The following is a 26,993-nucleotide window of genomic DNA, read 5'->3' as shown; positions in this document are numbered from 1 at the left end:
TGGACTCAGGAGCAGAGAGAGGAACGACGCAAGAAGGGGTGGAGTCAAAGAAACAAGAGGTCTTAAAGGAGACAAAGACAGGTATCTATTAAAAGGATTACAGAGACTGGACACAGTGACACCAAGTGGTGTAAAAAAGAAAAAGCATCCAACTTTACTCCAGTTAACTGTATAAGAGAGACTGAGTGAATTGAAGAGTGAACAGGTGATTGAATAGGGGAGGAAGGTAAAAAAAAAAAACACACTCTCCCACCCCTGGATATACAGACTCACAAACAGTCTTCCCTTCTTACTTTTTTTCCCTTTTCCCCTTTCCCTTTTTTGGGGGGATTGTTGCATTCTGGAAAATTTGTTGATAAATTCCTACCCTCTACTCCCCTCCTTCTTTTTTTCCTTGCCTCCCTTCCCGGCTTCCCTTTCCCCTTTTGTTTCCCTCACCTACCATTAATTTGGTAACAGGAGAAAGAGTATTATAGTTGGAATTGTTGAGCATCAACAATAATTGAAAAATAATTGGATTAATAGGAATCTCATTTGAAGAGAGTGGGTGACGAGGTGGGAGGGGAGTGGGGGGAGAGGGGTGGAATGGAGGCGGGCGGGGGAGAAGAGTGAAAAACGAAAGGTATTTGGATTATTTAGAAATATTTGATTTTATACAGAAAGCAACAAACCCAATGGGGGGGGGATAGAGAGATAAGAAAAATTGAAAAAAGTCATTATTTTATAAATCGGAAGGTGCCAAGTTTTATTTGGAAATAAAAGATCATGCCAAGGGATTAACCTTATATAACCTCAGGGAGGACAGAGGGAAAGAGTAAAAATTAAGGCTTGAGATAAGGTTTTTACTTTATCCCAAAGAAACTAATATGTCATCCAACAAAAAGTTTATTACAGGCCCAACATACAACCAACAGGGCAGAATAAATTCTGGGTTAGAACAAGAAATGGACCTGAGAGACCTCATTCTGAGTTTGAAGAACAATATAGGATACATAAAAAAGGAATTTTGTGATCTCAAAATGGAAATGAATAATAAAGTAAAAGGACTAGATGATAAATTATATAGGATGGCGTGAAAAATTGATGAAAATACAAAATCAGTTACAGATTTGAAGATTCAAGAAAAAAAAACTCACTGAGGGAAAGCAAGAACTAACAAAATCAATACATGAACTTAAAACCAAAACACAGCATTTAGAAGAAATTTCAAAAAAAACCTCCAAAGAATTAAGAGAAAATAAAAAAAGATTGGGAAAGGGTTAAAAAGGAAAATGATGACTTTAAAATAACACAGGAGACAACCTGGGATGCCTTGTCTATTCTCCAGATGCAAACTAAAGAGAATATTCTCAGAATACACGGTGTTCCAGAAATAGCTGAAGAGAATGTACAAGAAACTATCACAAGAGAAGTAGCTAATTGACTAGAAGTAGAAGAAGATTTGATATCAGAAAACACAGAGAATGTATTCAGGGTAAACTCTAGAAAAGCAAAGGCAAATAAATGGCCTGGGGATTGCTTAATTACATTCTCATTGAATAAACTGAAGAATAGGATCTTACAACATAGAAGAAAGAAGGCATTTAAAATAAAAGGAGAACACATCATAATCTTGAAAGAAATCCCCCCCATCTGCTTAAAAAGAGAGAAAAATATCAATTCCTGACAAATGCCCTAAAAGCAAAATCTATATTTTTAAAATGGGAATTCCCAGAGGGAATCTCCTTTAATTTTAAAGGAAAAAGAAGATTGATTAGAAACAGTAGAAGAAGCTGAAAAATTCTACAGAACATATAAAAATGAGCTGGGGGCAACAGACAGACAATAGAAGAAAGTCCAGCCTAAAATATAATAACTAAAAGAACACTAATCTAGAATACATTAGGAACGTGATTGCAGAAGGTGATTTGACATTCAATAAAGTATTATACACTGACTTGCTAAGTTGTTAATATTGTAAATAAAAATTATTGTAACAAATTTTAACGAATAAAAATGAATCTAAAAATTATGTCGTGGAACGTTAATGGTTTAAACGAAAAGAAAAAATGAACAAAGTACAACACATATTAATGAAACAAAAGAATGATGTCATCTGCTTACAGGAGACCCATGTTACAAAAGACCACAAAAGAGTGCTAATAAATCCTAAGCTAGGAAAAGAATTCATCTCTGTCCAGGTAAAAAAAAGAGGGGTAGTGGTCTATGTTAGACCATGCTTAGAGCCAGAATTAATATTTTCAGACCCAAACAGAAGAATAATAATACTCAAAATTCAAAGCCAAGGAGAAAAAAATATTATAGTAGGGGTGTGTGCCCCTAACGAACTAGAAACGAAGTTGTTAGACTATATGGAAGAAAAAATAATATTATTAGGAGATTTTAATGGGGTTATAAACCCACAACCAGATAGAATGGGAGGAAATAATAGACAAGGGAAATTACCATCCAGTTTTGTGAATTTGATTGAGAGCTTGCTTGGAACTAAAAGATTCTTGGAGGTATAAAACATGAGCTAGAAAGAGATTATACGTATTTCTCTGAACCAAAGAAATCGGCTAGCAGGATAGATGCTATATGGATTTCTACAGACTTGCTTAGAAGGATTGAGGAGTCACAGATTTTACCAAAAACAATTTCAGACCATAATCCGGTCCACTTAGGCCTAAAATCAGATTGGAGAACAGGAATAAGGAGAAGAAAATTGAATGAATCTTTATTGAAAGATGAAAAAATAATAGAAGATGCTAAAAACACACTAAAGGAATACTTCGAATTAAATAACAAGTAAACGAGCGATATCAGAACAATATGGGATGCAGGCAAGGCGGTTATTAGAGGATATTTTATAAAACACATGTTATAAGACTTCATAGGAAAATTCTCCAAAATAAGAAACTTGGGCAGGAATTTATTTCATCCGACAAAGTGAAAAAAAGAGGCATGGTTTTTTACGTTAAAGAAAAATGGAACCCCAAATTGTTGTTTAAAGATGAGGAAGGGAGGTACATTGCAGTTGAAATTACGGCACAAGGCAATAAATTTCTTTTGCTGGGAATTTATGCACCAAATGATGGCAAAGTGGAATTCTTTAAGAATCTCGACTTAAAACTCATGGATTATATGGATTACAAATTGATTTTAATGGGAGACCTGAATGGAGTAGCATCAACATTAATGGATAAAACACAGGGTCAGACTACCAAAGATTTTCTTTGATATGACTGATAAATACGATTTGTCGGACATATGGAGGCTACGAAATCCAATGGAGAGAGATTTCACTTTTTTCTCGAATTCAAATCAATCTTTCTCGAGAATCAACTATTTATGGATATCCAGAGATTTGGTTCCTAAGGTTACAAAACAGGAATTTGCCCTAAGACTTGCTCAGATCATAATGCAGTGGTTTTGGAGATGAAATTATACCTGCAGGGTTCCTTTAGATGGAGGATGAATGATGAGGTGTTGAGGAATGAACAGATGATTAGTAAGGCCCAAAAGACTCTAAAAGACTATTTTGAACTAAATATGAACACAGAGGTTGAAACAAGAGTCATTTGGGATGCAAGTAAGGCAGTAATGAGAGGTTTCCTCATACAACAGAACTCGATAAGGAAAAAGATACAGAATGAGAAAAAAGAGGAAATTCTGTCTCAAATAAAAGACAAAGAGAAGAGTTTAAGATTAATGCCAAAGAGTCAACAGATTCCAAAAGAAATTGAAGCATTGCAGATTCAATTTTCTCAAATTATTAACCAGGAAATAGAATGGAAAATTAAAATGATGAAACAGAGAAATTTTGAATCTGTGAATAAATGTGGCAAATTGTTGGCTTGGCAATTAAAAAAGAGACAGAAGCAAAGTACTATTACAAACATTGTATCTGATGGAAAATCTATGGAAAACCCTGCAGATATAAGAAAATGTTTTCAGAAATACTTTAAACAGCTGTATAAAAAAGGTAAACAAGATAAGGATAAAATTGAGCAATTTATTGTGGCAAATGAAATGCAGAAAATTCCCGAGGATAAAAGGTGTGAGGAGAATCAGAACTTACAGGGTTAAACAGTTCTGTGTGACGTCTCACATTCTGAGGCGTGGTTTAGTTCACATACGGGAATCTTTCTTTGTGTGTGAGTTTCCTTTCGTTTTTGGCTGAGAGACGAAAGAATGTCCGCTCTCTCGCCGGGACTGAATTTATGATGTTTTTCTTCTCATTAAAGGCTGTTAGAGATTAGCAAGAAGCCTGCGTTCAGTCTGATTTATTATCCACACACAAGACAACACTTTCTACCGCTGCAGAACTCTGCTAAGAACTCTGCTAAGAGCTCAAGTTTTTCCTATCGGCACAAGCGTCCATCGGCACAGGGGAAGTGTGCCGGGCGCCATCTTATCTCAGTTCCTACTAAATGGCATGATTACAAGACAGGAGGTTGAGATGGCAATAAATAAGATGCAGTCAGGCAAAGCCCCAGGACCGGATGGTCTTTCTGCAAAATATTATAAAATATTGAAATATTGGGACTTCCGGTTGGATAGTGGGCCGAAAACAAGCGGGATTACCCTCCGGAGAGGGAATCCAGCTCCTTGGAGGAAAAAGGGGGTGCTACAAGGGCACCGCAGCCCCCCAACACACCCCTGGAAGGAGATTCAGGGGCCAGGATCCCGGCACGGCCATTGAGCGATTCCCCCGGCCGCCAGGTAACCTCTTTTTTTAGAGGAGATGAAAGCGGCGGGGTAGAAAGGCAGGCAGCGGGACGCCATTGCTAACCTCCAGGAGCGAAGCCCCGAGCTTGTACGCTGGAGCGATCGGCTCTCCAAACTAAGAAATCGAATTGGAAACTTTAAAAAAAGGACTAAAATATAATCTAATTGGATCTAATTCGACACAGACAAGGTGGAAAAAAGGAGGTCAGCCTTGTCTGGATTCCTAAGAATACACAGGGATTATTCTCAGAACGGAACAGAAGGGAACAGTGAGTTAAGACAAACGGGGGTTGTTTTGGCGGTTGGATTTATCTATTTTTGATTCTTTTTATTTGGCTCCTATTAAGGAGTAAGGTGGACGGAGGGGATAGAGGAGATAATTTTTCTTTTTGTGGATAGTCTTTATGTGAAATCAATAGGAAACGTCGACAAAGGACCTTCGGGTTGTTTTTTACTTTCGATTTTAAAAGAGCTGCGCAACAAGCAAGAAGCACAGACTACAGACTTTTGAAGTCTTTGTTTAAGTGTGTATTTACCTTTTCTTCCTTTGTATTACCATACGATAAGAAGACACAAACTGCTCTTTTGGTTGCTAAGTTTAAGTATATATGGGACATATTTAGCGTGGTTTTCTCCCTCTTTGGATTTATTGGAGACTGCACCCCCACTCTTTTTGTTTATTACGGAAATGACTGGAATAGAACAGGGCATCGCCATTTTGATCTCCGGAGTGGATGAGATTTAATCCTGCTTCTCTTTTAAGTAGCTGATTGGATTGGAATTAGTTTCACTTTTTCGCCTTTTTCTTCCTTTTTTCCTTTTTTTATATATATGGATAGACTTTTTGTTTCTCTTTGCTTCTTTTGAGGGACTTGGTTTGGGAATTTTTATTTTGGTTTTGCCTTTATTTTTAAACTTTTTTAAGAGAGAGGGACATTTTTTTTTGTATTAGTGGTTTTGTGGAATATAATTAAAAATATTGGATGTGGCCATCCAAGTGGCAAGAAGAAAGTGAAGTAACCCTCTGAATTTTTAATTGGTCTAAATTCCGGATCTTGTGGCCTTGGGTTTTTGTTTTTAGTTAGCTCCCTCTGGTGGATACTTTTATTGGAGTTAAATTGGAACAGTTACATAGGTGGCAGAAGATATTTAATCAGAATGTCTCACATACAGAAGAAAGGTGAAGGAGGGACACCTGCAGAAAGGAAGAGTTCTAGGCAAGAATCTGAAATTAAAGGAGACTTAATAAAGATGTTTACAGAGCTTAAATCAGATATTAAGTTAGAAATAAAAAAAAAGTGAGAAAAATATTGAAACAAAATTGGAACAAATGGATAAAAAAATAGATGTGACTGTTAATAAAACTGATGAAACGGTTAATGAGATAAAAGGACAAATGAAGGAGATGACAAAAAGGACACAAAATTTGGAAGAAGGGATGAAAAAGACCAAATTAGATGTTAGGGAAATTAAAAAAGAAGAGAAAATCAAAGCAGAGGTGTCAGAGGTGAATAGAGCACAAGAGGAACTGTGGGACGCAATTGCCATGAATGAACTGAGGCAGAGAGAAAATAATCTGAGATTTAGATCGGTGCCAGAGGTTCAAGGAGAAAGAATAAAGGAGAAATTGATTACAGAGATTGCCCAATGGTTAGAGATGCAAGAGGAGGACGTTGCAAAGACAATACAAAACGCTTTCAGAATTAAGGTCAGGACAACTAAAGCAAAGAAATTTCCCGGAGATTGTCTGATTATTTTTAAGCATAGAGAAATAAGGAATTTAATTTTGCAAAAGAATAGAGAAAAAAGATTGAATATTGATGGAAATTATATAATTATTTTTAAAGACGTCCCACTTTGTTTATTAAAAAAACGCGACCAATATAAACAGCTGGTGCAAATATTGAGGAAAAACAAAATTGAATTTAAGTGGGAATATCCAGAGGGGCTTTCATTTTCTTATAAAGGGAAAAGACATAGGCTTACAAGACCAGACGAAATGGACAAGTTCCTGAGAAGATACAGAGAGTTAGGAAGAGAAGAAGAAGAAGTGGCAGTGATGGGAGCAGGGGCGGAAGGAGGAGGCTCTCAAGAATCTGAAGAGGATAGGGAGGAAGAGGAGGAAAAAGAAGAGGAAGAGGAGAAACAGAATTAAAAATTTATTAATAAAATTAATTGGGAATCATCATGGCGTTGAAATTATGGACTTGGAATGTTAATGGGATGAACGATAGGAAAAAAACGAAATAAAATTCAACAATACTTTAAAAAAAAGAATTTAGACATTATTTGTTTACAGGAGACACATGTGACGAGAAAACATAGAAAAATTTTAATTAATAAAAAATTAGGAAATGAATTTATTTCATCTGATAAAAGCAAAAAGAGAGGGGTGGTATTATACATAAAAAATAAATTGGAGGCTCAATAGATTTTCAAGGACGAAGAGGGCAGAATTGTTGCAGTACAAGTAAAATGGCAAGGCGAAAAATTAATAATTGTCGGAGTGTATGCACCTAATGATAATAAAATGGACATTTTCAAAGATTTGGAGAAAAGACTATTTGAATATTTGGATCAAAAGATTATAATAATGGGTGATATGAATGCAGTAGTGTCAATGGAAATGGATAGATTAAGAGCAACAGGGAAAACAAAGGAAGGAAAGCTACCAAAAACATTCTTTTCAATGGTAGAAAACTGCAATTTAATTGATATTTGGAGACTGAGACACCCATTAGAAAAACAATTCACCTTCCATTCTGAGGCAAATCAGTCAATGTCCAGAATTGATCAGATATGGATATCTAATGAATTAACACCAATAATATCAAAGATTGAAATCCAACCTAAAGTACTTTCGGATCATAATGCGATAAAATGCATAGTAAGAGGATTTGAGGAAAAATCTTTCCGGTGGAGAATAAATGAAAATATATTTGATGATCAGAAAATAGTGGAAACCATGCAAAAGTGTTTGAAGGACTACTTCATAAATAATATGAATCAAGGAACAAAAATGAGTACAGTCTGGGACGCTGGTAAAGCAGTGATGAGAGGTTTCTTTATTCAACAAAATACAATCAAAAATAAATTTAGAGAAAAGGGGGAAAAAGAAATCTTAAAACAAATAATGGAGAATGAGAAGAAGTTAATTACCAGACCCGAGGACAAGAAATTGAAATTGAATATTAAAACTCTACAATCGCAATTTGCGATGATAATAAACAAAGAAGTAGAATGGAACATCAAAAGGATGAGACAGAGGAATTTTGAGTTTGCAAATAAATCAGGAAAATTTCTGGCTTGGCAGATTAAAAAAAGGAAAGAGCAAAACACAATTCAAAAAATTATAGTTGAAGATCAAGAGATAGATAATCCGAAAGGAATTAGAAAAGGATTTGTGGATTTCTAGAGACATTTATATAAAAGAAAAGAAAAAGGTAATATTAAAAAATAGAAGATTTTTTAAAGGAAAAAGAGGTGCAGAAAATTCCGACGGAGAAAAAGAATAAACTGAACAAGACAATCAAGATAGAAGAAATTAACTGTGCAATTAAAGAATTGAAAAGTGGAAAGATGCCAGGGCCGGATGGATTTAGTGCGAGGTTTTATAAAGAAATGAAAGACATTCTACTCGTACCGTTGAAAGAAGTGATGAATAATATTTTAACAAAAAAAGAAATACTAGAAACATGGAAAGAAGCTTATATTACTTTTATCCCTAAACAAGATTCTGATTTGTCTCAAGTTAAAAACTATAGGCCTATTTCGCTTTTGAATGATGATTATAAATTGTTTGCAAGTATATTAGCAAATAGGATGAAAAAGGTATTAAAAGAATTGATACATAACGATCAAGCAGGTTTTCTTCCAGGCAGGCAGATGAAAGGTAACATAAGAAATATAATTAATATAATGGAATATCTGACTGCCAGGAATGATAAACAAGCAATGTTAATATTTGTGGATGCAGAGAAGGCCTTTGATAAAAAACTTAGAAATGATGGATATGGGACAATTGTTTTTAAATGGTATTAAGGCAATATATACAGAACAAAGAGCAAAACTAATAGTTAACAATGTGACAACAGAAAATATTACAATAACTAAAGGTACAAAACAAGGGTGTCCTCTCTCACCGTTGTTATTCATTGCGGTCCTGGAGGTCTTTCTAAGGGCAATAAGAAGTAATGAACAAATAAAAGGTGTGACTGTGGGCTGTAATGAATATAAGGTTAAGGCCTTTGCTGATGACTTGGTTATTACTGTGGAGGATCCCATAAATACTGTAACAGAAGTGCTGAAAGAAATAGATCAGTTTGGTCAGGTGGCGGGATTTAAATTGAATAAGAAAAAAACCAAAAAAATTGCCAAAAATATGGATCAAGAAATAATTGATAAAATGCAGCAACAAACAGAGATGGAAGTAGTCAAGAAAGTTAAATATTTAGGAGTTTGGTTAACCCCCAAGAGTATTGACCTATTTCAGAATAATTATTCCCCAATTTGGAATAAGATCAAAAGAGACTTGGAGGTGTGGGGAAGAATGAAATTGTCATTTTGGGGAAGAATTGCAACAATAAAGATGAGTGTGCTACCGAAATTGCTATTTTTGTTTCAAACAATTCCAATAATTAAAGGCGCAGTAACTTTTAAAGAATGGCAAAGAGTAATTTCAAGGTATATCTGGCAGGGTAAGAAGCCGAGAATAAAGTTTAAGTTATTGACAGATGCAAAAGAAAGAGGAGGCTTCGCCCTGCCAGACTTGAAATTATATTATGAAGCACCATGCCTCTGTTGGTTAAAAGAATGGATGAAACTAGAAAATACAGAATTGTTAGATTTGGAAGGTTTTGATAATAGATTTGGGTGGCACGCATATTTGTGGTATGACAAGAAACGTGTGCATAAAGGTTTTGAAAACCACATAATACGAAGGTCTCTTATTGAAGTTTGGGAGAGGTATAAAAATCTATTGGAGCCAAAAACTCCATATTGGCTATCACCACTGGAGGCGATGAGTGTAAAGATCAATATGAGGGGGGGATGGGCGACATATGAGAAGTTAATAACGAGGGCAGGAAGTAAATGGAAAATGAGACCATATGAAGAGGTTAAAGAATATGTTAATGATTGGCTGCATTATTTTCAAATCAATGAAATGTTTAAGAAAGATATGATACAAAGGGGTTTTTCTGATAAAGAATCAAAATTTCAGAAAGAAATATTGAACAATGAAACTAAAAGCTTAGCGAGAATGTATAAGTTATTATTGGAATGGTATACAAAGGATGAAGAGGTGAAATCGGTTATGATTGACTGGGCCAAAGATTTTGGTTATAATATACAAATAGATGATTTGTTAAAACTGTGGAAGGAAGGAATAAGATTTACTGCGTGTACTATAATAAAAGAAAATGTGATGAAGATGATGTATAGATGGCATATAACACCAGTGAAATTAGCAAAGATGTATAAGATAAGTAATAAATGTTGGAAATGTAAAGAAAAGGAAGCAACGTTTTATCATATGTGGTGGGAATGTAAAAAAGTAAAAAGCTTTTGGGAAATGATATATAATGAATTGAAGAAAATGTTGAAATATACATTTGTTAAGAAACCAGAAGCGTTTTTACTAGGAATAATAGGTAATGAAATAAATAAGAAAGAAAGGAAATTATTCTTATACGCGGTGACAGCAGCAAGAATATTGATGGCCCAGAAATGGAAACAAGAAGAGCTACCTACGATAGAAGAATGGAGAATGAAAATGATGGACTATGCGGAACTCGATAAACTAACAGGAAGGATCCGGAATCGACGCGACCAGAGATTCACAGAAGACTGGAGAAAATTTACAGAATATATGCAAAAATTAAGTGATGATGAGATAACGTTTGTAAGTTTTAAGGAAGTTTTGTGATAAGAAAAGTCAGAAATATTGTTTTTTAAAAAAACAAGATAAAAAGTTAAATAATATTCTAGTGCAATATTAATTTAAGAAATGTGGAAGAAGTAAGTAATATGAAGGATTGGCAGGCGAGTTGAGGGAAGTCAAAAAGGAGAAACTGGTGACAAATAAGATGTTTTGATTGTATAATTTTGTATTGGAAAATGAATAAAAATATTATAAAAAATAAAATAAAATAAAAATATTGAAAGAGTGGCTAATTCAACCGTTGGCAGATGTGTGTAATAAGATTCTAAGAGGGGACAAAGCTCCCGAAACCTGGAAAGATGCATTTATCACTCTGATTCCAAAAATAGATCAAGATAGATCTGATGTAAAAAATTATAGACCAATCTCATTACTTAATGTGGATTATAAAATCTTCGCAAACACTTTGGCCAATAGATTAAAAAAGGTTCTATCAAATTATATACATAAGGACCAGGCAGAATTTCTACCTGGGAGACATATGAAAGATAACATTAGAAATATAATTGATATAATAGAAAGGTTGGAAGTGAAAAGAAATTGTAAAGTAATGTTAATGTTTATTGATGCTGAAAAGGCCTTTGATAATGTTTCTTGGTTATTTATGATGAAAAACCTAGAAAGAATTGAGGTTGGCCAGGAATTTTTAAATGGTATCAATGTGATCTATTTTGAACAAAAAGCAAAAATCATACTTAATAATGTGGTCTCAGAGGAAATCAGAATTGAGAAAGGAACCAGGCAAGGGTGCCCACTTTCCCCTCTGCTATTTATTTCTGTTCTGGAGGTTTTGTTAAACATGTTGAGGAAAGAGGAGGAGGTTAAAGGCATTGTAGTAGGATCCAAGCAATATAAATTAAAAGCTTTTGCTGATGACTTGGCTTTAACTTTACAAGATCCAGAAACCAGTGCAGTAAAAGCACTGGAGCTGATTCAAGAGTTTGGGCAGGTAGCAGGATTTAAATTAAACAAGAGCAAAACCAAAGTTTTAGGGAAAAAACTTAGATAATGAGGAAAGAAAAAACCTTTTTGAAAGGACAGGCCTTGTTTCTGGGGAAAAAGTTAAATATTTGGGTGTGAACTTATTGGTAAAGAATTTGAATCTTTATAAAGATAACTATGAAAAATTATGGAATGAAATCAAGAGAGATCTTGAGATATGGTCAAACCTAAAACTCTCATTGATGGGCCGAATATTGGTGGTTAAGATGAATGTATTGCTGAAGATGTTGTTTTTATTTCAAGTTTTACCAATCATTGATAATGTCAAATGTTTTAAAGAATGGCAGAAGGCATTGTCTAAATTTATCTGGCAGGGGGGAAAACCTAGAATTAAATATAAATTACTTACAGATATAAAGAAAGAGGGGGCTTTTCCCTACCAGATTTGAAGATATACTTTGAAGCTGCCGCATTCGGCTGGATCAAGGATTGGATTCAATTAGAGAATGAGGATGTGTTAGACTTGGAGGGACTGGATAATCGATTTGGATGGCATGCATATCTATGGTATGACAAGATAAAGGCCCACAGTGGTTTTAAGAATCATGTAATTAGAAAGGCATTATACAATGTATGGACTAGATACAAAGATCTCTTAGTAAGAAAAACACCAAAATGGATTTCACCAATGGAAGCACAGGCCCCAAAAAAGTTAAATATGGAAAACAAATGGATGAGGTATTCAGATTTGTTGTTAGAGAATCAGGAAGGTTTTAAATTAAAGCCATTTGAACAAATTAAAGATAAAGTGAATTGGTTGCAATATTATCAAATTAACGAATTATATAAGATGGATAAGAGAAATGGTTTTGCAACAGAAAAAAACAAATTGAAAACGGAGTTGTTAGATACTAATGATAAGAATATGTCTAAAATTTGGGGGTTCCCCACCCCCACCATCCTGCCTCCTTCCCCCCCCCCCCAGGGGGAGAGCAGTGACCGGTGAAACACTGGATGGATTCTCATGCTCTCTGGCAACCGCAGCTTAAAGGCCACCGGGCTGATTTGTTGGATTACCTCAAATGGTCCCACCCTCCGGGGCTTGAGCTTCTTGCAACCTCCTTTCCAGGGCAACCCTTGCGTGGACAACCACACCTTATCCCCAACCCGGACCACTTCCCCCGGCCGCCGATGCTTGTTGGCCTGCGTCTTGTAAACCTCCTTGGCCCTTTCCAAGTTCAACTGCAGCTGCAGGTGGATCGCCTCCATTTCCTCTGCAAAGCGTTCTGCTGCGGGCACACTCCATGACTCCTCCCCCCTCCCCGGAAATGCCCTTGGGTGACAACCATGGTTAGCAAAAAACGGAGTCATTCCCGTGGAAACATTCTCCGCGTTGTTGTAGGCAAACTCAGCCAGAGCGAGTTTGTCCACCCACTCGCTGGGTCTCTGACTGACATAACACCGCAAATACTGTTGCAAGACAGCATTTGCTCTCTCCGCCTGCCCATTGGTCTCCGGGTGCCTGGCTGTGGTAAAACTCACCTCCACCTGCAACAGACTCATGAGTCTGTGCCAAAAACGCGTGGTGAACTGAGTCCCCCTATCTGAGACCACCCGCGTGGGTACCCCGTGTAACCTAAACACGTGCTCAACGAACAGCTTGGCTGTTTCTTCTGCCGTCACCGCATGCGAGCAGGCCACAAAATGGCACATTTTTGTTAGAAGATCCACCACCACCATGATCGCTGTCTTTCCCCTGGACCTGGGCAGATCAGTGATGAAGTCCACCGCCACCACCTCCCATGGCCTGCCCGGTGTGGGCAAAAGTTCCAGCAAACCAGCTGGTGCCGCCCTTTCCCCTTTGGCCCTCTGGCAGGTGTCACATCCTCTCACATACTCCTTGACATCTTCCCTCACCTTGAGCCACCAAAATTCCCTGGTGACCAGCAACATGATTTTATGCTGCCCAAAGTGCCCCGCCGTGCAGCTATCATGGAGTTGTTTGAGCACTCTGTTCCTAAGGTTTTCCCCCGGGACATACAAAGCTCCCCTATAGTACAGGAGCCCCCCCCTTACTTCAGAACCTCCCTCGGAACCTCCCCTTTGCCTTAACTCCTCCATCTTTTGCCTGGCAAAGTCATCCTCTCTGAGCAGCCCCATCAGTTCATCGTCCTTGACCAATGCCCCCCCCCCACATCCACTTGCTCTCGGGGAACATCAGTCTTGCCACCGGAGCCCCTTCTTCCGCCATATACTCCGGTTTCCGTGACAGTGCATCAGCCCTCGCATTCTGTTCTCCCGGCACATACTGGATCTGAAAGTTAAAGTTGGCAAAGAACTCCGCCCACCTTATCTGTCTCTGGCACAACACCCTCGCCGTTCGCCAGTACTCCAAATTCTTGTGGTCAGTGCACACCAAGATTTGGTGCCTCGCTCCAATCAGAAAATGCCGCCATTGTTTGAACGCAGCGACGATCGCAAGCAATTCCTTATCGTAGATAGTATACTTCTGCTCTAATTTACTCAGTTTCCGTGAAAAGAAGGCACACGGACGCCACTCCCCTTTTTGATCTGGCTGCAGCAAAACCACCCCAATCGCCCGATCAGAGGCGTCCGTCTCAACCCGTAGTGGTTGATCGGGGTTGACATGGAGCAGTTGCTCCTCTGATGCAAAGACCCTCTTTAGCTGCTCGAAACCTTCTTGTGCCGCCTCCGTCCAGCGAAACTTCTTCTTGGCACTAAGACAGTCCGTTATGGGCGCCGTCAGTTTCGCGAAACCTTTGATGAATTTCCTATAGAAATTGCTGAAACCCAGGAAATGCTGAACATCCTTCCTGGTCTTAGGGCTCTCCCATTCCACCACCGCCTTCACCTTCTCCGGATCCATGGCCAGACCCTTGTCTGATAGCCGGTAACCCAGGAACTCGACCTCTTTTGCGTGGAACTGACACTTCTCCAGCTTCCCCCACAATCGATGCTCCTTAAGTTTGCTCAGGACCTCCTGTACGTCCTTGACGTGCTGTTTCTCATTGTCCGAGTACACCAGTACATCGTCCAGGAAACAAACGCAGTTCTGGTACAGCAAAGGCCTTAGCATGTGGTGCATGAAGGCCTGGAAACAGGGACTGCCACACTGTAATCCGAAAGGCATAACGAGATACTCAAATGCCCCCAGCGGGGTGAACATAGTGGTTTTCCACTCATCGCCCTCTCGCACTCTGATGAGATTGTACGCCCCCCGGAGGTCCAACTTGGTGAAAATCTTCCCCTTTCGCACCCTGGCTAGAACATCGTCAATCCTGGGCATTGGGAAGGCCACCGGTTCCGTCAGGCTGTTCAGGATTCTGAAATCCACGACCAAGTGGCGTTCGTTAGTCGATTTCTTGTCCATGAAGAACACAGGGCTCCCACCAGCCGCCTTGGATTCTCTGATGAATCCCCTCCTCAGATTTTTCTCAATAAAGTCCTTTAGGTTCTCGATTTCTCCTTCCGACATGGCGTAGGTCTGTCCCACAGGCAGCGTGGCCCCAGGCTTCAGGTTGATCTGACAGTCATATGGCCGATGAGGTGGCAACGCGTCAGCCTCCTTTTCACTGAACACCTCCTGCAGGTCCTTGTAGCACGAAGGTATCTCGGGAGTTCCTGCTCCGCATGCTGCTGCCATCCTGGCCTCCATCAGCCGTTGTTGCTCTAGGCCCAGGCAGTTCTCCATGCAGTGCGTCGAACCAAAAGTGAGGGACCGTTGGTGCCATGAAACCACCGGGTCGTGCAGAGCCAACCAACTCATGCCCAATATGATCGGCGGACCCGCCAAGGTGGCCACGTGGAAGGCGATGACCTCGGAGTGGGTGGACACCCGCATCCTCATGGGAGGCGTTCGATGTGTGACTTCACCCCCCAACAGTTCTCTCCCATCAATGGTAGTAACTTGCAACGGAAAATCCAAAGGCCTCAGGTTCAGTTGGTGCCGGGCCGCAAACTCCTTGCTAAAAAAGGAGGCAGAAGCACCTGAGTCAACTAAAGCGAATTCCTCCACCGTCTGGCCATTGGGGAGCTCTAGAATCACTTTCAACATTATGCTTGCTTTGGGGTGTCCAAGCCAGGGACTTTCGCTGTTGCTTGTGCCTGGCTGCCACCCCGGTTCATCACCAGCCAGGCCTCCTCGTTTCCCAACATCTTAGGGACCTCTGCCTCAGTCTGTTGAGCTGCCCCAACCATTCCCTGCCAGTTGCGACGCTCAGGACACACTCTGGCAAAGTGCCCTGCTTTCTGACAGACAAAACATTTCTTGGCCGCTTGCCAGTCTTTTTTCTCCTTCCCGCCCGGCCGTTGCATTTTCAAACTTTCCCGCGCGCGGGCAGCGTCTATCTCCATCGTCTCTGGCATTTGCTGACCTTCTGAGGCAGCTGCCGGCATTTCAGGAATGTGGTTACCATGGTAACTCCTTTCCTTGCCTTGTCTCCGCTCCCTCTGTCTGGCTTCTTGTCTCAAACCCACCGCAAGCGCAGCCTTCGTTAACCCATCCATGTCCTTAGGGCGTGGACCCCTGGCCAGTTCGTCCTTAACTTCCGAGTTCAAACCTCCCTTAAATAGAGCTTGTACTGGCTGTGACTCCAATTCCCAGCCCAGCTTGTGTATAAGCATGGCGAACTCGGCCCAATACTTGTGCACCGTGGATTTCCCCTGCTTCAAAGCTAACAACTCCTCCTGTGTCTTGTCAATTAAACTTTCATCTGAGTAGATAAAGTCCATAGCCTGCCAGACTTTGGACAGATTCTTGAGCGCTGGATTCCCCAAGGCAATTAACAGCCTCACCCAGCTCTTGGCAGAGCCCAATAGGTGACTAATTACGTGGGAAACTTTCTGCGCGTCATCCTCAAACTGAGCGCTGTGCAGTTCCAAAAAATAACCCATTTCAGTTTTGAAATCAAGGTAAGTTCCAGGGTCTCCACAGAATTTTTCAACCCACGCAGACCTGCCCCCTGCCCCTGGCAAACCTGCGGTCCTTTGCTGTGCTGCTCTGGATTCCATAAGCCGAGCCTCCAAGTCCGAAGCACGAGCCTGAAGAGCCGCATTTTGCTTTCGCAAGTCTGCCAATTCCTTTTCCATAATGAACTGTCTGCTTTCTGTCACTAGCTTCCTGCAGCAGAAAATTGAGAAGCGGCAAGCTGTGAGGGATGTGTTTGCTGCCTAGCTAGTTAGGAGATAACATTCCAGGCATCAAGCCACTTCTGTCCGGTAAATTTATTACTGCAAAATCCAAGCCCACGCCGGAGCTCCAAAACAACACCTCCGTGTTGCTCAGTCAGTTGCCGCTTCTAAATTTTTGTGACGTGGCTTTCTATACCAGCATGCCCAGCGAGACAGGGAACGCCTCTTATCTCCTCTCTTCTGGGAATAGCTAGTTCCTGGAACAGACTGGCCACTCCCTATTTCAGTCTCCGATTCAGAGGACTGGCTGGAAAAGTGCTGTTTGGGCTCTCGGTAAGTGTTTCCATGCCCCCCCCCCGTCTCTGTCTGCCTCCCTTTCCCTGACAGGTGGAAAATTTAATAAAAAATTATTCAAAAAAAAAAGAAAAGAAAAGAGAGCAATAAAGAAAAAGGAAATTGAATTAAACAAACAACCAAATAATGAAAGAATTAAAAAAGAAATTAGGTTATTACAGCCAGAGTATACCTCGAAAATAGAACAAGAAATTGAGTGGAATTTGAAAACACTTAAACAAAATAATTTTGAATTCGCAAATAAACCAGGTAAGTACCTAGCATGGCAACTCAAAAAATTAAAAATGAAAAACAAATTAATAAAAATAGGAAAGAAAAGTATAGATAATCCTAAAATAATATTACAAAAGTTTTTTAAATATTATGACGATCTATATATTTAAAAAATGCTGACATAGAGGAAGAGATAGAAGATTACCTATGCCATGTGGGTCCGGTACGTTTCCACAGCAACAAAAATTCACGGACTTGCAGCAGAGCGGCACAGCGAGTGCTTCTTGTGTGAGTGAGCTTGCAGAAGGGAGAGTCCACACGCTGTTGTTCCTCTAGCTAACAGCTTTATTTACATCAGAACGGTAAAATAACAAACAAGCCATCGGAGACGGCAGGCATGGTGTCTCTCCGTATCTCAGCAGAAAAGTGAAAGTAACTCAAAGACAAAGAACTCAGCTTTCCCGGATGTAGGGAAAAGCTCCTCCCCAGATGCAGGACACACAGAGCTGTTAACCCTGTAAGCTCCAAACCTCACACCCCCTCTTGTCCTGCACTGGGGGCGTGTAAGTGTGACCACTTACCCCAAACACAGACCTTCACAGAACTCCCCATGACGCTGGAAGGTCAGCGGTTTTGGGAACCCATCTGCCAGGTTCTTCAAACTGGGACAGTATTTCAGTTGCACCAATCCCAACTGAACACTCTGACATACATTTTGGAAACAGATGTCTAGGTGTTTGGTTCTGGCCTTAAACTGCCCAGACTCTGCCAACTTCAGACAGGGTTGATTGTCCTCCCAAACCGTGACGGGCAAGCAACACTCTCTGCAGATCTCTTGAACCAAGCACACATAGAACTCCAATTCCCTACAAATCTCAGACAGCGCACTGAACTCAGCCTCAGTAGAGGATAGCGCTATGAGACTTTGCTTTTGGGACTTCTACCCAACCAAAGAGTCCACTAGCTTCACCACTATACCAGAGACAGACTTCCTGTCTTCCAGATTCGCCCAATCGCTGTCTGTCCAGCACATCAGTTTGACATCGCCCTTGGCTGACAGCTTGAGACAGAAGTCTTTGGTATCCTGCAGGTAACGCAGTACCCGCTTGACACCATTCCAGGCCTGTACGCTTGGGTTTTTAGCTTCCCAGCTGAGCAGATTGGTAGCAAAAGCTATGTCAGGTCTGCTCCACTGGGACAGATACAACAGACTACCCAAGGCCAACTGAAAGAGCTCAGCATTTTTTAACTCAGCGCGTTCTACTTGCTGACTGTCTTTCACGTAGCTTGTCTCCATAGGTGTCCTGACCCCTGCACATTCAGACATTCTGAACTTTTCAAGCAACTGCTCAATCTCGCCCTTCTGACTGAGCAAGAAACTTCCATCTTCAGTCCTGTATATGTGCATAGGTAGATCTTTACTGCACCTAGGTTCTTGAGCTTAAAACGTTTTCCAAGCTCTTTGGCAAACTTTTCCACCCGTTTATTTGCCTTTGAGACATATACGATTTCATCAACAAAAACTAAAAGCATTTCCTGTGACTCTCCTGACCCTTTAAGGTACAGGCAGCTGTCAGCAAGACTCCAGTGTGGTGTAGTAGTTAAGAGCGGTAGTCTCGTAATCTGGGGAACCGGGTTCGTGTCCCTGCTCCTCCACATGCAGCTGCTGGGTGACCTTGGGCTAGTCACACTTCTTTGAAGTCTCTCAGCCCCACTCACCTTACAGAGTGTTTGTTGTGGGGGAGGAAGGGAAAGGAGAATGTTAGCCGGTTTGAGACTCCTTCGAAAGTATGTATTTTGCCCCACCCAGACTGGCTACTGGCAAAGAGCCACACAAGTCTGCATGCACCAGCTCAAAAGGCCTGGTTGTCACTCTGTTAGACCTAGGGTAAGAGCACATTTTTACTTTGGATTGCTTACAAGCTATGCAATCTAAAAACTTATCACATGCCTTCATCTTGCACCCCTCAGTGCACCCCGGGACCTTCTTAACGTAGCCCCAGTTCATGTGTGCCATACGTCTGTGCCGTAAATGCTGACAGCCATCATGTGTTGGAACATTGGCACACTGAACCTGTGCTGACTCAGTGGGACTGTTACCTGCAATAGGCGTTTCTACCACAAACAGCCTGTCTTTGCATTCAACACTGAACAGTTGATGCCCACCCCTGGAAAAAGAACACATATTATTCTCAAAACAAATGCTGAAACCATCGGCAACAAGGGCAGCCACGGATAGAAGACAGCTGGACATCTCTGGAACGACAAAAGCCTCAATCTCGTGCTGTAAAAAAGAACAATGCAGTGAGCCAGATATAGTCAAAGCACATTTGCTTCCATCTGCTAGTGTGACAGTTCGTCCACTTTTTACAGCTTTGCAGTTCCGCAGAAGACCACTAGAGGGCATGAGATTGTGAGTAGCACCACTGTCCACCACCCAGCTCAGCACGTTGCTATGGGTGGAGCTGGTCTCTGTTGCCATGCTCGCTGCAAAATGATACTGTGAAGACTTGTCCTTGCTTTCAGTTCCCTTGAAACTTTTGTGAGCTTTCCCATGTCTCTCCGCTGAGCTTATCTGGTTGCTACGCGAGACGACCTTGGATTCCTGAGCCTCTACCGGGCAGTCTCTCACAAGATGGGAGGGGGATCCACATCTGTAGCAACGTCTTGAAGCAAAAGCTTTCACAGATTCATCATTGCTTTTTGCTGCCCCCCCCCCACTCCTGGGTGCACAGCTCATGGGGGCACAGCTAGTGCCTACTCGCTTTCTGTCTCTTCTGCTCTTCATCGCAAAGTCTCCCCGTTATATATTCCAGACTAATCTGGTCAGGCAGCATCGTTTCCATGGTCAAAACTAAATTCTCATAACTCCTGTCCAAAGAGCTCAACAGGATGTAAGCCTAGAGCTCATCAGGGAGAGGTACGTTCAGCTGCCGCAGCTTAGTAAAAACAGACAGCATCTGTGTAATGTGATCTCGTACCAATTCCCCTGGAGACAGCCTCAACTCAAAAAGAGAGCGTGTCACATGAATCTTGGCACCAGCCGTGGTTCTTTGGTGTACCCTGACCAAAGAGTCCCAGACCCCCTTGCAAGTCAATAATCCATCAATGTGGGGCAGCTGAGAACCCTCCAGGGCAAGTACTATATGAGACATTGCTTTCTAGTCTTTCTTCACTGCCGCTGTAACTCTGGCAACCTCAGCAGCATTTGCCCCAGCGGCTGCCACTGGCGGTTCATTTTGGGTGCAATCCCAGAGCTGTTTGCCCAAAAGCCAATACTTCACTCTTCTCGACCAGTCCTCCCAATTGCACCCATTAAGCCTCTCAAAAGGGATGGTGAAAGTCTCATGAGCCCTGGCCTCTGCCATCTTCCCGGGGCTATAAGCTTACTCACGCTTTCTGCCAGCCGGTTGTTTCAAAGATGCCTCCTCCAGCAGGCTCTTGCTTCCACCAGCAAGATCGGACTCCCTCTGCTTTCTCCACAACAGCAGACAGGATCTCAGTGCTGGACTTCACTGCAACTCCTCTCCTCACACTCAGCACAAACGTGGCTGGAAAGTTTCCATAACCTGTGGGTCCAGTACGTTTCCAAAGCAACAGAAATTCCTGGACTTGCAGCAGAGCGGCACAGCGAGTGCTTCTTGTGTGAGTGAGCTTGCAGAAGGGAGAGTCCACATGCTGTTGTTCCTCTAACTAACAGCTTTATTTACATCAGACGGCAGGCATGGTGTCTCTCCGTCTCTCTCGGCAGAAAAGTGAAAGTAACTCACAAAGAACTCAGCTTTGAGTTGTTAACCCTGTAAGCTCCAAACCTCACATGCCAACAGAAAATCCTAGAGGCTAATAAAGAAAAAATTCAAATGTTAAACGCCCCAATAACAATATTAGAAAACAAAAATGCAATTAAGAAGGCACGCAGTCCAGATGGCCTCCCAGCTGAATTTTATAAAAAAATGGACGAGATTTTAGTAACACCATTGTTAGAAATAATGAATAATGCCCTTAATAAAGGGGAAATCCCCGATTTGTGGAGGGAAGCCTACACAATACTAATACCTAAACAGGGAGGCAACCCAGAACTAATATCTAACCACAGGCCGATATCACTATTAAACTGTGATTATAAGCTTTTCACCAATATATTGGGAAATAGGCTCAAAGAAATCATTAGAGATATTATATATCCAAACCAGGCGGGATTTCTTCCCGGAAGACAAATCTCTAGAAATACCAGAAACATTGTCGAAATTTTGGAATATCTAGAAACTAAGAGTGATAAAAAGGCAGCTGTGTTATTACTTGACACCGAGAAAGCATTCAACAATGTTTCCTGGCTTTTTATGAAAAAACAAATAGAGGTAATGAAATTAGGAGAAAGGTTTAGAAACGGAATGGAGGCAATATACCATCAACAAAGAGCTAGACTTCTGATGAATGGCAACCTTACAGAAAATATCCCTATCGCAAAGGGGACAAGACAGGGTTGCCCCTTGTCGCCCTTATTATTTATATTAGCCTTATAACCACTCTTACAAAATATCAGGAAGGATGAAAATTTAAAAGGGATAGTGATTGGGGGGAAATCCCATAAAGTCAGGGCATTCGCTGATGATTTAATGGTAACAACACAAGATCCGAAACAAAGTTTACCAGCAACTATAGATTTAATTTAAAAATATGAAAGAATAATGGGAATAAAAATAAATTACCAAAAAAATAAAATATTGACAAAAAACCTAACACAAGAAGAGAAAAGAGAACTACAAGAAACAACAGGCCTGGAAATTAAAAACAAGGTTAAATACCTGGGGATCTGGATATCAACTAAAAATATAAACCTATATGAACATAATTATATTAAAACTTGGAAAGAGATTAAGAAAAACATGGAAATGTGGACTAGACTTCACCTCTCCCTTTGGGGAAGAATCTCAGTAGTTGTCACAGAGCTGCCAGGGAATGCTCCGGAGCTGGAGGAGGGGGAGGAAAAGGAGCCAGTAGAAGAGACAGGATGAGCACAGGGGGGAGAGCAAGAGGAAGGAACTCAAGCGGCAGGAAGGCTCCCTGATGTTGGTGAGCAGCAACACCACTCTACCAGCTCAGGCACAGAGGGAGAGGTGATGCCAGTTCCTTCAGGACAGGACAGGAGAGGGTTAAAGTACAGGGAACAAAGAAGGCATTTGTGACTTCCCAAGCTGCTCTGGTGGAGGAGCCGAAAGTTCCCACTTCCTGGATCTACTATGGATGATTTGGACACATGAAGCTACACTCTGTACCTTGTACATAGATGTAAATAAATACTGTAAATACATCTCTGAGTGAGCAGAAGTATTTCTTGCAAAAGGCTTCCCAAACCCATCACAGTAGTGAAGATGAATATCCTTCCTAAAATGATTTACCTGTTCCAAACAATACCAATCTTGGGAGGAATGAAATGCTTCCAAGAATGGAGAAAGGAATTAGCAAGATTTGTTTGGAGTGGAAAGAAACCGAGAATCAAACATCAATTATTAATAGATAAAAAAGAGAGGGGAGGGTTTGCATATCCGGACTTAGAATTAATTATACCATGCGGCTGCAGGATTAGTATGGTTAAAAGAATGGATTATTCTAAAAGATACTGACGTGTTAGATCCTGAAGGCCATGACAATCGGTACAGATGGCACGCCTATTTAATATATGAAAAAGTGAAGGTCCACATGGGGTTTTTGAGCCATATAATAAGAAAATCACTTTATAAGATTTGGATTAAATATAAAGGATTATTGGAACCAAAAATACTCTTGTGGACTTCACCCGCAGAAGCAATAGCAGTTAAAAGGAGGGATATGAAGGGAGAGTGGCCTACGTACCGGACACTATTAGAAGTGGAAAAAGAAGAACCAACTTTGAAGAATTATAATGAAATTAAAAAATATCTATCAGACTGACTCCAATATTTTCAGTTAAACCAAAGAGTGTGCATAGGTAAGAAAGAAGGTATTGCAAAAGAAACATCTAGATTTGAAAAACAGTTAACCCATAATAAAGGAAAACACATATCGCAAATTTATGATTATTTATTAGAATGGGAAGTAAAAGAAGAACAAGTTAAAGTTGTAATGGTAAGATGGGCGCAGGATTTGGGATACAACATTTACATGGAACAATGAGAAAGATTATGGAGGAAAGATATAAAATTCACAGCATGCTCAGCAATCTCAGAGAAAATAGTATGAAGATGTTATACAGATGGCATCACACTCCTTTTAAACTTGCAAAAATGTACAAAGGCAGATCGCCATTATGTTGGAGATGTAAAAAGGATACAGGATCATATTTCCATATGTGGTGGAATTGTGAGGTTATCCATGAATTTTGGAACAACATTTATAGTGAACTTAAAAAATTATTCAAAGTTACATTTATTAAAAAAAACCAGAAATCTTTCTATTAGGTATAATACCAATGGAAATAAAAAAGAATATAAGGCAACCAGAATAATAGTGGCAAGAAATTGGAAAAATGAAATCTTACCAACGATTACAGAGTGGCAAATTCTTATGATAGAATACCTGCAACTAGCAAAATTGACTGGAAAAATTAGAGAAATGTCAAACCAAAAGGTATTTAGGGAATGGAAGGTATTTAAAGAATACTTGAAAATGTACTGTACGAACAATAAGATACTTGCAGAAATAGAGTGATACAGATAACCAAGAACTATTTAAAATATAATAGTGGAATATAGATCTATATATAAAACAAAATAATATGAATCTGTGCAAGGAATACAGATAATATAAGCAGTATAATGAGGATTATTGGAAGTTACATATTTTAATTTGTTATGTAAGTGTAATATGCTTGTTTATTGTTTATTTGCTTATTTGTTTATGTTTGTTTTTCTATCTTTTCTTACTCTATTGTTTTTATTGATTTGTATCTTTTTGTATTATATGTTATGTAATTCAAGTATATTTGTCTATGTGAAAATTAATAAAGATTTTCTAAAAAAATAAATAAAATATAAGCTTTTGTAGGGGTTAGTCTTGCAAGTCAGGGAGGGGCTGTGGATCAGCAGAGGAGCACCGTGCTTTGTATGTGAAAGCTCCCAGGTCCAATCTCTGGCACCCCCAGGTAGGGCTGGGAAAGAGCCCTGCCCCAAATCCTGGAGAGCTGCTACCAGTCAGGAAATGGCCTGCTACTCATTCATCAATAGTTTTTGTAACCTGCCTTTCATCCCAAAGAGGAGCACAGGGTGACTAACAAGATAACATGAAAAGAACTATATGACACAACTGCCTACCAGTACAATAAACAGCACCAGATAGACCCAACACCCTTTGGTCCCCACCTTACCCCAAAAGCCAGGACAGATTAGTGAGTTTTTAAATTTAGACTGAATGTGACCAAAGTGGTGGACGATCTGACGATACTCAGGAGAGAGTTGCATAAACAGGGGGCTGCCATGCTTTATTTTATTGTATAAGGCAGCTTCCTATGTTCCAAAGTCCTGGTGCAACAGCAATAGAGTAATAGTCAAAACCTAACAGATGGGAGGCGAGGTCCACCTTGCTGCAGAGAGGTGCAACTGTGCTCACACACCACTTCCTAATGGTCAGCAAAGATGCAAGAGGGAGCTTGTGCTGGAACTGAGAGAAACTAGTCTCAAGATAGTCTGGAGCAGGGGTCAGCAAACTTTTTCAGCAGGGGGCTGGTCCACTTTCCCTCAGACCATGTGGTGGGCCGGACTATTTTTTTTGGGGGGGGGGAGGGACGAATTCCTATGCCCCAAAAATAACCCAGAGATGCATTTTAAATAAAAGGACACATTCTACTCAAGTAAAAACACGCCGATTCCCGGACCGTCTGCGGGCCGGATTTAGAAGGCGATTGGGCCAGATTGGCCCCCGGGGCCTTAGTTTGCCTACCCATGGTCTGGAGGAACACCTTGACCAGCCATCTGAACAGGTGGGAGGAGAATTACTCAAAGAAACAAAAGGACTTCTCTAGATTTTTGTCCTCTTCAACCTGGTCAATTTTAGGGGGCCTCTTGCAGGCTGTGGCATTAGAATTAAGGACCACTAGGCTTTCCATAGTTAAAACCATACTCAAGGCAGCTTACAACTTGAAAAATATTACATAATTACAAACCTATCAAAAGTAGCCATAAACAATAAACAAAACGTCAGAAAGTACACAACCGAATGAAACAATTTCCACAATGTGAAGTCATCAGTGAAGTCATGAGAGCTATCCATTGCACTCACACTACCACATTCCAGACAGCACTCTAAATAGCAATCCCTTACCCAGCTGAGCAAAGAATTTAAAATTTCCCAACAACAATATGGTTCCATCAGTGTTTTTCAGGAGGGTTGGGGGTGATGGTGACTGCAATACCCTTTCAGAACAGAAGCAGTTCCTCAAGGGAAAATGCCCTGATCCTGTGCAAGAGATGAACCACAGCAGCACATTTCTTGGTCTTCAAAATAAACATGTGAAAAGGAATTCCAACCCTGGATGGAACTCAGTGGGTCATCTAATACAATCTCAATGTAATCTCAGTCAAATGTAGTTGGTACAAGTGTCAACCTGGAAAACCCATGTCTGAGTCTGTGTTAAGTCATGAAACTCACTGCAGGACCTTGGCTTAGTCACTCATCCTCAGCCTGTGCTACCTGACAGGGCTGTTGTGAGAATAAACTATGATAACCCTCATGTATATTGCCCACAACTCATCCTAGAAAGAGCAGGATACAAACATGATTGATGGTAACAATAAATAACCTCCTACCCTAGGAGACAAAATCTCTTAGATGACATCCAAGAAAGACAGGAAGTTAACTCCATTGCATAACTGCTCTCCAAACTTCTTAAATCATTTTTAGTCTACATTTGTCATGGAAGTTCACTACAAAGCTAGGGAAATGGCAGAAGTTGGATTCTAGCACATAATTATACAAAATAGGGTGCACAGGACTCCAATGTTATATAAATGCTGGTGCTTGGAAATTTTATGTATTTTCCAAAGTCTGGATTCAAACCCATTGCTTTTTGCTTTGTCCTCAGTAGAAATGATGTCTGATATCCCTAACTTTGCAAAGATCTGTTCCTGTCCAGATCTGTTTAATGCAGAACATATATTTCATCCTGGATATCATGATCTGAATTTTCTGTTGAAGGGTCCAGACATACTCTGAAGGGTGCCAAACAGGTGAAGGGGCCTCACAATGCTACTGGCTGGAACAGCAAGGAGGTCTCTTGAAGAGAAGTGATTAGCTTAGTCCTAGCAGAGAGGAAAGGACAAAAGTGGGACAAGGCAAAAGACTGGGTGTTCTTGCCTAAGATGCCCCGAAAATCTCTCCTAGGACAGATGGGAAAAAAGGAGGAATAAAATACCAAAAAGGATGAAAATCTAAAGGAGACGGACAAAAAGAAGTGTCCAGAGAAATTGTTTTACAGTTTATGCATTTGTAAAAGGAGGACTTATTTCTGCAAAATAAAATCCCCAAAGAAATAGCAGGACACAAAAACTCCAGCAGTAAAGTTTCAAACCTCATGTTGCCTTGAATATACATCTTGTCTTACTTTAGCCAAATAGCTAAACTTATTGTCCCCCTAGTTCCTTCTCCTCCTACTGCATACCCAAAATGATCAAACACTATTTTATCTGAAGAATGACAACACAAGCTTTTC

This window comes from Podarcis pityusensis (genome assembly GCF_964106645.2).
Source record: "Podarcis pityusensis genome assembly, chromosome: W".
In the NCBI taxonomy this organism is placed as follows: Eukaryota; Metazoa; Chordata; class Lepidosauria; order Squamata; family Lacertidae; genus Podarcis; species Podarcis pityusensis.
Note: the sequence above shows the minus strand (reverse complement) of the source record.